The 12288-nt window shown below is 26.4% G+C and overlaps 1 protein-coding gene across 1 annotated transcript in view; it reads left to right on the top strand.

Annotated features, from left to right (window-relative positions):
- Nucleotides 1–5568: 5568 nt before the first annotated feature.
- The window catches only part of LOC111686270 (serine/threonine-protein kinase D1), a 23140-nt gene continuing 16420 nt past the window's right edge, over nt 5569–12288 (top strand). The window contains exon 1 of the mRNA XM_046948815.1: nt 5569–5858. The gene's annotated coding sequence lies outside the window, so the exon portion shown is untranslated. The remainder of the gene's footprint in view (nt 5859–12288) is intronic.

The following is a 12288-nucleotide window of genomic DNA, read 5'->3' as shown; positions in this document are numbered from 1 at the left end:
CTATAGACTAGACTATAGACTAGACTATAGACTAGACTATAGACTAGTCTATAGACTAGACTATAGACTAGTCTATAGACTAGACTATAGACTAGACTATAGACTAGAGGTAATTAGTTGGTATTACTATATTTATTTTGACGATATTTTCACAAAATAATCATAATTTTTTTTTGCAAGTCTATCCATTTAAGTCATTTAAGTGATTGAAGAAATCAAATGAACAAATGCAATGAACAACATTTTAGCAATCATTCTACAAATCTGGCTACACAATATATAAGAAAGCAAGAAAGTAAGCGCTTTATTAGAAGCATACAATAAATATATTCGTTGTAACTGTCGTAAATATTGAAGAACATGTAAGTAAATCATTGTAATAGGTTTTATTGGAAAATAAGTTATATGATTTTGGAGATTTTATGCTTTTTCATGTTACAATCTGTTGATTGGTTCTACGATGACGATGATGATGTTGATTTTTGCCATAAAATGCACATTGACTAAATTACATATAAATACTTCCCTTTTGGTCTTATTTCTTTTTATTTGACTGCTGTCATGTGTGTATTGAGAGTGTATTGCAGACTACATTTCAACCTGCATTTATTCGATTTGACAAACAAAAAGCTCAATGATCTGATAATCTTATTGCGTAAGTTAGTTAAATCGCATAATATGCTTATGACACAAACAAAGATTCTGTAGATTTTTCTTTTCTTTTCTTTTTCTTCTTAAGCAACAACTAGACAAAGTTGACTTGTAAACGCATTATAAAACTTTTCAAAAAATAAAGCATTGTTTTATTATTTAAAAGCTATATATAAAAGCTATACCCAATAGATCTTGAAAAATTTTATAACACTTGATTCTATTTCGCTGAAACTCGTAACTATTTTATAGTCGTTTTGTTAAATTAAGTTGGCCTTTTAATTTCCTTCTTTATTGATTGTAAAAAAAGACCATATATAAACTTTTATTATGACATATTTCTCGTAGAAAAATAAACCCTGCTGTTCTTATATCTAAGTCTCGATTGTATTTTTTTTTTTTTTCTTTTTTTTGGATTTTTTCTTTTTAAGTTTTTGATAAATTTACTTTTTATAAAAATTTCACATAAACTTGCTTTTTGTAAGAAATTCTTGTAAAAAATTTAGAAATTTTTTTATAGAAGAAAATTTTTAACGAATTTCTTTCTTATAGAAAATTTTCTATATTTTATATTTTCTTTTAATAGAAAATTATTGTGTATAAAATTTTATTTTGACAGGCAATTTTCTACAATTTTTTTTAATAAAAAATTTTATATAAATTTTCTTTTTATCGAAAATTCACCATAAATTTTTCTACTTAATTTTCAATATTTTTTATATAGAAAAAAATTTTTAACAAATTCTCTTCTTATAGAAAATTTTTTATAAACGGTATTTTAATAGAAAATTATCCATAATATTGTCCATAAAATTTTTTTATAATAGAAAAATTTTCTTTTAATAGAAAATTTCTTTTTATAATATATCAATTTTTTTAAAAAATTAATCAAATTTTTAATAAATTGATGTTTTTTTAATTTAAATGATTTTCTAAAGTTTATTTAAAAAAGTTCCAATATTATTTTATATGCAATTTATAGAAAAGGAGACATTTGAAAATTTTAGAAAAAGAAAAAACCTAAAATTTCAATAAATTTTTGTTTTAAATTATTTATAAACACTGCAGGGAAACACTTACTGACACATACATACATATTTGTATTTATATTGCTGAAAAAATGTGTGTGTGTGTGTGTTTTTGTACCCAATTCCACTGAATATGGAAACGGAAACGAAACTCATAAACAGGGAAATCAAAAATATGTTCTATATAAAATATTTTAATCCACAAAAATGCATTGCTTTTATATGACATTATGTAGGTAAATATCCTGCAATATCCTTCGAAACACTTTTTCCATATATCATCAAAAATGATCGATTTATGTCAAAACTAAATGTGAGAATTTAAGAGAAGTTATATCCATAAAAAGTCCACATCGAAAATATGGTACAAAAGTGAAATAAAGTAATGTTATGCTCGTATGGTTAAAATATGCAAAAATATGCTCTAACAAATCGATGTCAAAAAAACGTGTAAATATCTTATACAACTCACCATTACAAAACATAAGTACGTTTGGATATTTTAGTTACCCTGCTCATAAAAAAAAAACATCCACTTACTATTTTTTACGATTATTTTCTTCTTCTATTTTTTTATATTTCTACACGTTATGCTGGTTACTGTTCTTTTATGAACTTCTGTTATATCCTCATGTTTATATTTCGCGTATGTGTGCTTATGCACTAATACACAAAAACACATGCTCACCAATACATATGTATGTACAAGCATATACCATAACATATGGAAATATAAAGCGAGTATTTAACAGTGAAAGATTTAAGTAAAATAGGTCGAGTAGGAATTGCATTTTTACCTTCAACTATATTTCTTTTCCTTCATAGTTTTTTTATTGTTCTTAATTTAACCTCCTACTCATATGGAGCTAAAAGAAAAAGTTTCCTATTTTGTTAATCGTTGTTGTTTTTTTTTCTAATAATTTTTATGCCGCAGTACAGTGGGATGGAAACATAATGCTTGTAATTAAGTTAATATACTAGAATATAGTTTTCTACTTAATGCATATGTACATATAGAATTGGCAAGACTGTAAGAAATTTGAGAAAAAAAAACAAATTGTTTTCTAATAATTTGCATATGAACCACTGTGACCGTCCGAATGTGTTCATATGCAACTTGTTTATTTTGTATTTCTTGTTCTTTTTATTGTAACGCTTTTATTTGAAAAATAAAAGCTTTCAAAGCTTTTTATTACTTATAAAATTCACTAGAAATTTTACAATATACAGATAATTATCTGAAAACACTAATTTTAAAGCTATTTGTGTTATTTTTTTGCATTAAAACATTTAAAGAAAACTCTTTACAAAAGAAAATTTATTACACATAAGAATATATACATAAATTTTTCTCTAAAAATAAAAAAAAAATATCGAAAATTTTCTATAAAAAATAAAAATTTATTGAAAATTTTAATTAAAAAATGAAAATCTATAAAATAAGAAAGTTTATCGAAAATTTTTTTTAAAGAAATAAACAAAAATTTGGCGAAAATTCAATATTAATAGAAATTTTATTGCAGATTGTCTATAAAAAGAAAATTTATCGAAACTTATCTATAAAAAAAGAAAATTTATGGAAAATTGTATTTAAAGAAAAAATTAATCAAAATTTATTTTTAAAAAAATAATTTATCGAAATCTTCATATGAAAAGGGAAAATTCTGTAAAACTTAAAAAAAAGACAATTTATTGAAACTTTTATATAAAAAAGAAAATTTTATCGAAACTATTCTATAATAAAAGACAATTTTAAGAAACTTTTCAAAAATAAATTATCAAACTTTTAAAAAAAAAAATTATCTTGTTTCAATAAAATAAGAAAATTTATCAAAAATTAAAAAAGAATTTCGAAAATTTAAAAAAAGGAAAATTAATCGAAAATTGTAAATAAAAAAATATTCTAAAAAAATCAATTTATCGAAAATTTTCTATAAAAAGATTAAAATTAATCGAAAATTTCAATAAGAAAAGGAAAATTTATCGAGATTTTTCTCAAAAGACAATTTTCGAAAATTTGTTATAAAAAAGTAAAATTTATCTTTTCTATAAAAAAGGAATTAATCGAAACTTTCTTTAAAAAAAAAATACATTTTTCCAAAATTTCTATGAAAATGAAAAAATTTAACAAAATTTTTCTGAAAAGCACAATTTACGAAAATTTTCAATAAAAATTGAAATTTATTGAAACTTTTCTATAAAAAATTGATCGAACATTAAAAAAAGACAACTTATAGAAAATTTTCTAAACAAAAACAATTTATCGAAATTTTAAAAAAAGGACAATTTATCGAAAATAAATTAAAAAAAATATATTAAAAAAATATATAAAAAAAAATATTGAAACTTTTCTATAAAAAAGAAAAATTTATAGAAAATTTTATAATATAACATAATTTATTAAAAATTTTATATAAAAAGGAAAATTTTATGAAACTTTTCTTAAAAAAAGAAAAATGTATCGAAAATTTAAAAAAGACAATCTATTAAAAATTTTCTAAACAAAATCAATTTATCAAAAATTTTCTAAAAAAAAAAAAAATTCAAAAATTTTCTGTAAATAAGGAAAATTTATCGAAAATTAAAAAAATTAAAAAAAATTTATATAAAAAAGATAACTTTTACATAATTTATCGAAAATTTTCTATAAATTTTTCGACAGTTTTCTATAAATCTATCATAAATTTTCTATAAAAAGAAAATTTATTAAAAATTTTCTAATAAAAGAATTTTTTTTTGAAAATTTTCTACAAAAAAAATTTAAAATTTTCTTTAAAAGTATTCCTTGAAAATTATTTATTAAAAGAAAATTTATCAAAAAATTTCTATAAAAAGAAAATTCATCGAAAAATTTTATATAAAAAGAAAATTCATCGAAAATTTTCTATAAAAAGAAAATTCATTGAAAAATTTCTATAAAAAGCAAATTCATCGAAAAATTTCTATAAAAAGAAAATTCATCGAAAATTTTCTATAAAAAGAAAACTCATAGAAAACTTTCTATAAAAAGAAAATTAATCGAAAAATTTCTATAAAAAGAAAATTCATCGAAAATTTTCTATAAAAAGAAAATCCATCGAAAAATTTCTATAAAAAGAAAATTTATCGAAAATTTTTCTATAAAAAGAAAATTTATCGAAAATTTTTCTATAAAAAGAAAATTTATCGAAAATTTTTCTATAAAAAGAAAATTTATCGAAAATTTTTCTATAAAAAGAAAATTCATCGAAAATTTTCTATAAGACAATATTTATATTTTCTATGAAAGAAAATATATGGAAAATTTATCTATATAAAAAAAATTTAACGAAAATTTTCCATAAAAAGAAAACTATCGGAAATTTTCTATAAAAAAATTAACAGAAATTGTTCATAAATAATGATCCAAAAAGATTAAATTAATGGGAAAAGACATTTTAGACATTTTCTAAAATTTTAGTTAATAGAAAATTCATTAAAAATATTCCATACATTTGGGCTAATTCAAACAACAGACACTTTAAATTTTCTTTAAAGTATGGCAACTCTAGCTTTCTCAATAAAAACTGTTATAATTTGAAACAATAACGCATTGTCAACAAGGATTTTCGTAAAAAGCTTACAGGATGTTATAAAATAAGCTTTTAAGAGCTTATAAGCTTTATACTTCTCACACAAGTTAAGCAAATTTAAGAGTTTGAAAAATTGATAAGAAATCCAAAAAAAACACAAAGAGCACACTCAGACACTTAGAACTTTGGAAATCTATCGAATAGAGAGTGATGATGGTGGGATTTATTTTGTTATGGAACAAATTACGGTATTTTAGTATTTTTTCACGTTATAGTCTCATACAGCTCTAAGCTTCAAATCAGTATTGCGGTAAACGGGAAATTGAGCAAACGTTTGTTTCGATTACGGTAGTAATTGTGTCACGTTCTTATAAAAAAGGGCCAACAAACAAAAAACCGCAAATTCTGGTCTGAAAAATTAAAGCAAAAAAAAATTTCTTTCTTTTGGCAAAACAAGTGAAATTGAAAACAAGGAAAAAGTGTATATATGCAGAGTTATGACATGAAAGAAATAACGGTGGTAGTTGTTAAATATCTAGTATAAATGTATAGTACAACAGCAACAAAAAGAAAAAAATCATACAGAAAGGAAAAATCATTTGCAATATAAATTGTTAAAAAAAAGAAAGTGAGTTTGAGTGCTTAAGGCAGATTCAATTTTAAATTTATGTATGAAAAAAAATATATAATAATGAAATGAATTTTAAATGCTAAATTGATTAAATTAAATTAAAATAATATTAAGATTATTTATTTTGATTAAAATTTTATTAAAACATAGAGAATCTAAAACGAAAACAAACAAATTTGTTGATAAAGTGTAAATTATTTTAAAACTATATTTTGTTTTTTTTTTTTTCGTTAAATTGGGAAACAAATATTTTTAGCATAATAACAACAAAATACGAACAAATCGAAAATCCGAACCACGTGAATTGTGATAATGATGATGCGAAATAATGATGTGATTAAAGCGAGACTTTAAATGAAAGAGAAGAGAAGAAATTGCTTGTAAATAATTTTTTAATGAAAATTGTAGTGGAATAGAAATCTAATTGATTCAAAGAATTTTGTTTATAGTATAACTTAGAAATGTAATTTTATGTGTAAATAATTAAATATTTGGAATTTTATACGTAGGCAGTGTTAGAAGTGGTTTTAATGTAAAATTTTTGCACGAGTTTTTTTTAAGAAAATTTTAACATTTTGTTGATGTTTTCCAATCTGGTAAACCTGACGTATGTTGTCTTTGGTCCCTTAAAAGTAATTTTACTGGTTAACAGTTTCCCTCTCCCAAACTACCTATGTCCGTCTGTTTGTCTGTCCGTCCATGCAAACCTTGCAATCAAACTACAGGTCGCAATTTTGAAGATGAAATTTGGTACACGATCTTCTAATGTCCCAGGGACGACGCTTTTTGAACATGGTTACAAATGAATGCCCAAATAGGACTTGTAAACTTTGTAATTAGACTACAGGTTTTGGAGATAATTCAATTAAATTTGGCACATGATATTCTATGGTATCGAAGACGAAGCCTATTGAAAATGGTAAACATCGGCCCATTATTTCACCTAGCCCCCGTACAAGTGAACCCGCCAAATAGGGCTTTTAAATTCATAATTATGTTTAACATACCGTATATCCACAAAAAGCTACAAAACCAAGTTCCAAACAAACCCTAATGACCTTCCTGAACTTTTATATATTGGGCCTTATTATTTGATCCTATAAAAAGCCCCCTTCAAAATTTGGCCTAAATGTCCACAATTCTATTTAACAACCAATAGTTTATATGTATATCTGAGGCAAGCTGCAATTCAACTTGAATGTTTGATTATGAAAACTAAATCTCATTTTTTTTGTAACAGATGTAGGGTATTATATGGTCGGCCTTGCTAGACTATAATTTCATACTTGTTTAAGATAAGAAGAGGCAACAAAAAGCTTATATAGTATGTATGGGTTTTGAATTGTGAAGTTCCTCATGAAAGTAGTCTATAAATCTGGAAGGACGGGGAGTAGTTATAGGTTAGTGGTGAGAATTCTAGTCTGGTATACCAGCGCTCTGCTGGGTCCGATTCCCAGCAGAGCGCGAAACTAACTAACTAACTAACTAACTAAATAACTTTGCGATATTTTATCTTGAGTTCTTATAGATAGCGAAGATGTTCGTCTTGGTGTCCACTTGTCTGCATGTATTTGTATGTTCTTAAAATAAATCTGACGACCCCAGATAGCTAGGGGATCCACATTTTTTTTAACAATTTTTCAATTAAATCTGCATAATTGATTCATAAATATGATACGCAAAATTCCAAAATAATTCGTGAATATATTGTCAACAAATGAGTAAAAAAATGAAAACTAAAAAGAGCAAAAACCACACGTAACATATGTATGAACATTAGAGTATCGCTCTCTTAAAGGAATACCTATCAATCAACGCGTATTAATGTGCTGCAAACGATCCTTTCAGCTACCATAATTCTTAATCTCGAAAAGGATCTAAAAATGTTTGTAATTTGAAATAATCTCTAAGCCAGACCTCGTTCCTTTTTTATGAAAATACGTAAATATTATGAAATTGTATTCAAACAAAAAAAGCAAAAAATTATTAACACTAATTTTATTTTTCTTTTTATTACTTGCGATCTATTTTGCTTTTTTCTTCCCCCTCTCTCTCTCTCTCTCTCTCTCTCTTTCTGTCTGTACATGAATAATAAAATTTATTGAAAATTACAAAATAAAGTGGTAATTGCAAACAAAAATAGCAACAAATAAGTAACAACAAGCAGCCAACAAGAGTAAACAAATAATATGTAAATAAACAACAACAATAGCAACAAATACAAAAATAAAAAACCTATTAGAAAAAATATTTATATTTGTATGTATGTACTTCTTATAATCTATTAAATTGGTATAACAAAAGCATGAATAAAAAATAAGGCAACAACAATAAACATTATAAAACAAATAAAAGCAACAACAACAACAATACAAAATAACAACAACTACCCTTCAATATGTGTATGAATGTATATTGTCTGTATAAATTCGCATAAAAATATTTGAAGTGCTTTCAGGAACATTAGAGTGGTTCAGAAGTCGAATAATTGAAAATGCACTTCATGTTTATTTATCAACCACAGAGCTTTTAAAAACAATGAAAAGCCAATAAAAAGGACAATTTTGGACTAAATTCAATTTAGTGGAAATTGGTTAGCTATTTCACATTTCTGGCATCAAAAAAATTTGGAGATTAAACCCCTTATTCAGGAATGACTAGACATAGACCAACATGTTTTAATTATTAATACCATCCTAATGTATGTTTACGTACTTTGTCGTTTCATATTATTCATTCTAGGGGTTAGATGTAGAAAAATCTCGTCATAAATTATTACACTCCTACTCATACCCATTCATGTGCATATAAAATTGAACTGAAATTTTTACTATTAAAAAAAATATACAATCTAACAGCCAGCCATTACAAAAAACGTGGTCAATAATAACACAGTCCGACAAAAGGCTAGACCAACTTCGACGTTTCTAAAGAATTGAGCAGCAAACTTTTAATTTTTTCAAACTTCAGGACACGATATCTCTAATCTTAGATGTGATGGAGAAATTCTAAGGCTGCATTCCAGTTTAAAGTTTTTTCACAAAGGGGACCTTATAGGGGGGTAAAGTAATTTTTAGACTGATCCTTAAAAACGATTTCCTTCATACGAAACTTGTTTATGTCAAATTTCGTCAATGTACTTTGAGTTGTAGGGAGACCATATATGAGGGGTAGGCTCAATTTCTTAGCTGTACTCTCATTTTTAGAGAGTAATGAGCGTTAAAGACATTGTTTGAGAAGGACCTTATATGGTGGATCCCCAAAAATTTAAGAAAATATTTTAAGTCTTTTTTAAAGTGGACCGTATATGACAATTATAGACCGATCCATATTTAACGAAAAGATTTAGGTTCGTATAAAATATGTTCCTGTAAAATTCCACAGCTATAATTTTTTCTTTCACACAGTTATAAGCATTGAAGTCATTTTCTGACGTGGAGTTTTTATAAAGGGTAAGGTTAATTTATGGGCCTATCCTCATAAAATTATACAAAGAGATTAATGTTACTATGAAACATGTTTGTGCCAAAGTAATTTTCTGAAGGGGGCTAGACCGTGGACCTATATTGCCAATTTTCAATACCAAACAAACTGCATCAACTAATCAATCGTCTTAGAATTTCATAAGGACCCAGAATATATATACTTTTATATATCATCATCTTTTTTGATGGTGGGTATAAGAAAAGTTATAGTGCAAGGCCTAAATAACCCAGTACTCGCGAGTCATGTGTCGTCATCCTGCAACGGTGAGCAAAAGACTACCACGGAGGTGGGTACATTGGCCTTTGTGGCGGACAATGCTTCAAGTTACAGCATGTCATTGGCAAAACTATATGAGAGAGAAATATACTCCGAGAGAGCTCAAAGCTAACTCAGAGACTGAATCCTCAGATCATTATAACAACACTATTATAACAAATCCTAAAGAGAAAATGAAAGAGGTGATGGATAGCATAGCTAAACTACTTATACATAAATCAAGTTTTTTAATAAAAAAATGTATCGAATCCTTACAGGATTTCTCAAAAACTCTTTGATACCTTCTATAATAAGCTTAAGACTCGTGAGTCATGTGTCGTCGTCATCCTGCAATGGTGAGCAAAAGACTACCACGGAGGTGGGTACATTGGCCTTTGTGGCGGACAATGCTTTAAGTTACAGCATGTCATTGGCAAAACTATATGAGAGAGAATTTAACTCCGAGAGAGCTCAAAGCTAACTCAGACACTGAATCCTCAGATCATTATAACAACACCATTATAGCAAATCCTAAAGAGAAAATGAAAAAGGTGATGGATAGCATAGCTAAACTACTTATACATAAATCAAGTTTTTTAATAAAAAAAATGTATCTCAAAAGCTCTTCGATACCTTCTATAATAAGCTTAAGACTCATGAGTCATGTGTCGTCGTCATCCTGAAATAGTGAGGAAAGACTACCACGGAGGTGGGTACATTGGTCTTTGTGGCGGAAAATGCGTCAAGTTACAGCATGTCATTGGCAAAACTAGATGAGAGAGAAATGTACTCCGAGAGAGCTCAAAGCTAACTCAGACACTGAATCCTTAATAGAAAATGAAAGAGGTGATGGATAGCTAAACTACTTATACATAAATCAAGTTTTTTAATAAAGAAATTTATCGAATCCGAATCAAATGGAATTTATAGAAACCGGATTTTTCAAAAGCTCTTCGATACCTTATATAATAAACTTAAGACAAATCGTAAACGTCAATTTGATCAAAAGAATGTCGGTTATCCATTAAGATAAAAAATATTTATCGATATTCAACTTTGTCTCCTAAATTTGAAAGCATTTGCAGCGGAAACTATTTTCAAGTTTACCAAAAAGTGATAGACTTCTTCAAATGTCCTTTTTGATACTCTATGTGTAATTAATAGTACTGATCTGATTTTAAATTAAATAAGAAAATTGTTGAAAAGTTAAAGCCCAATTTTCATTAGAGAGTTACGAGGAACATCCTTTTTAAAAACCTTGTGGAGGAAAACAACTCAATCGAAGCGTATTAAAGTATTAAACAAGAAAAAACTTAAAATATTTTTTAAAGACACTGCCAGGCTTTGGAAATGTTAACCTCAGAAATTTCGAAAAGGTTCTCAAAAATTCCGTTACTTTGAGCTAAAAGCTAGAGAAAACTTTTTATGTGAGTCTAAGTATCGGTGAATCTGTTTAAAGATCGAATGGCGAAATTCAACTATAATCACTTTAAGAAAGGATGCAACTTTTATGTTTACTATCAGAATAAAGGCAACTTAAAACTTTCCCATTTAATGTCGCAAAAAATCTGTAATTAAAGTAAAATAGTATTATTTAAGATATATAAATATGTATGTATAACACTAAAACCAGAAAATATTCTGACAATTACAATTTATTTAAATAGTAAAAATTTTATCTTTCAACTTAACAACAAACGACAGGTGACAAAACCTAAATATTTTCCCATGAACTCGATGACATGAATGACAGGACGTTTGCAACTAACACTTCAACACGATTAGTGACCACAGAAAAATCTCAAAAATTGTAAAATGCTATCAACAAATAGCAAATAGAAAGGTATTCATTCACCTTTATACAAAATCTTTTACCATTTCCTTTACAGCCATCCATCATAGCGACAAGACCACAAAATTTTCACACACTTGTAATGTCACTCATAACAGATTCTTTTAAAGTATTAATAAAAAAATTATAAAATTTTAAAATACATACATATATTATTAATTTATAATTGCGTGGGTTTTTCAATAATTTTATTGATGTCTTTAAATCGATTGTCTCGCCATAAGATGGGGTCGCTGCAGACATCATGTCGACATAATGTCACATTAATATTGAAAGCTAACAAAAAAAAAAAAAAGAACGCCACAACACCATTAACGTTAAATATCCAGGCAACTTTTTCTTCATATGAAAAAACATTTTTTTTTAAGTTAATGCGCATTTACATAAAATCTATCATCAAAGATCCAAAGACGTTGACATTGACATGAGTGAAAATGAAAATGAGTGTAACGATAAAAGAAAATTCAATATTACAAATAAGAAAGTGTAATCGATCATGTCTGACCATATGATGCCCTATAATTGGGCTTAGGTCCAATTATTACATTAGCCTTCAAATATTTATATTTATTTAAACTAAGTAATTACTAATGTCCACTCTCCCAACAAGTAGTATAACATAGATATATTCTACACATTCTTTCATATGCATGAACATTAGGGAGACCCCTGGATCATTCAAACTATAAGAGGCGAGCTATAATCCGAACTAGAGACCAGACTTTGTACCATAGACTAGACTATAGACTAGACTATAGACTAGACTATAGACTAGACTATAGACTAGACTATAGACTAGACTATAGACTAGACTATAGACTAGACTATAGACTA

Source organism: Lucilia cuprina, chromosome 4, assembly GCF_022045245.1.
Source record: "Lucilia cuprina isolate Lc7/37 chromosome 4, ASM2204524v1, whole genome shotgun sequence".
NCBI classification, from domain to species: Eukaryota; Metazoa; Arthropoda; class Insecta; order Diptera; family Calliphoridae; genus Lucilia; species Lucilia cuprina.
This window is presented reverse-complemented; position numbering and strand designations above follow the sequence as displayed.